Genomic DNA, 1,402 nt, shown 5'->3' on the forward strand with positions numbered 1-1,402 from the left:
TATTAAAAATAAATATAATAGAAAAAATAGTAAAGGAACTCTGGATATAGAATGTATAAAAAAATAAAGTATAGGAACTGAAAGGTCTAGAAACAGTTTCTCATTAGAAAAAGCCAAAGATTTCTTTCTAAAAAAATTACAGAATTCAATAAATACTATTCACAAAGCATCTCTGTCTATATAGCAATGTACTAAGAGCTGTTATTTGACATGCCTAAAAAGATACAGAAAAGGTAAGATAATTACAAAATAATAACCTAATCCAACAATTTGTAAAAGGTACGATAATGCAAATACTNATTATCTGATGAGGGACTTGTATCTAAAATCTACCAAGAACTCTTAAGATTAAATAATGAGAAAATAAACAATCCAATTAAAAAAATGAGCAAGGGAGGCTGGGGGTTGCTTCAGGATGAAGCTTGAACATCCCAACGGCTGCCAGAAACTCATTGAAGTGGACAATGAATGCAAACTTGGCACCTTTCCTGAGAAGCTCACAGCCACAGAAGTTGCTGTTGACACTCTGTATGAAGAATAGAATGGTTTTGTGGTTCAAATCAGTGGTGGGAGCAACAAACAAGGTCTCCCTATGAAGTAGGGTGTCGTGACCGATGGCCGAGTCGGCCAGCTACTGATTAAGGGGCATTCCTGTTATAGACCAAGGAGGACTGGAGAAAGAAAGCGCAAATCTGTGCAGAGTTGCACTGTGGATGCCAATCTGAGTGTTCTCAATGGGCATTGTAAAACAGAGAAAAATATTCCTGCTCTCACCAATACTACCGTGCCTTGTCGCCTGGGGCCCAAAAGAGCTAGTAGAATCCGCAAACTTTTCAGTCTCTCTAAAGGTGATTGATATCTGCCAATGCGCTGTTAGAAAGCCATTAAACAAAGAAACTTAACAAACCTAGGGCCAAAGCACCCAAGATTCAGAGTCTTGTTATTCCATGCATCCTGCGACACAAACATCGCCACATTGCTCTGAAGAAACAGCGTACTAAGAAAAATAAGGACAAGGCCTCAGAATATGCTAAACTTCTGGCCAAGAAAATGAAGGAAGCCAAAGAAAAATGCCAGGAACAGATTCTCAAGAGACGCAGTCTGTCCTCTCTGAGAGCGTCTTTCTACCTCTGAGTCCAATCAAANGGAGTAGGCAATAGCTACGAATGCATGTTACAAGTGTTAGATGAATGGTTGGAGGGTAACTATAATGGTGGGATCAGACCAACACATTTGAATCCAGTGATCAATTTCACCATCAATAAATGTGGACAAACCAAAAACATGTACCTAATGTGGAAGATACATCATCACGTAGAAAGTACTTGATGAAAGTACTCCTGCAAAAAAAAAGAACTGGAATCTAACCAAGCTTTTAGAACTAAATGCATGTTTATAGGAA

General features: G+C 38.4%; 1 pseudogene; it reads left to right on the forward strand.

The window, feature by feature from the left end:
• The first annotated feature begins 415 nt into the window (after positions 1-415).
• Positions 416-1,135, forward strand: LOC109378412 (40S ribosomal protein S6 pseudogene; annotated as a pseudogene).
• The last annotated feature ends 267 nt before the right edge of the window (positions 1,136-1,402 follow it).

The sequence above is a fragment of the Hipposideros armiger genome, unplaced genomic scaffold (genome assembly GCF_001890085.2).
Source record: "Hipposideros armiger isolate ML-2016 unplaced genomic scaffold, ASM189008v1 scaffold_1966, whole genome shotgun sequence".
NCBI lineage: Eukaryota > Metazoa > Chordata > Mammalia > Chiroptera > Hipposideridae > Hipposideros > Hipposideros armiger.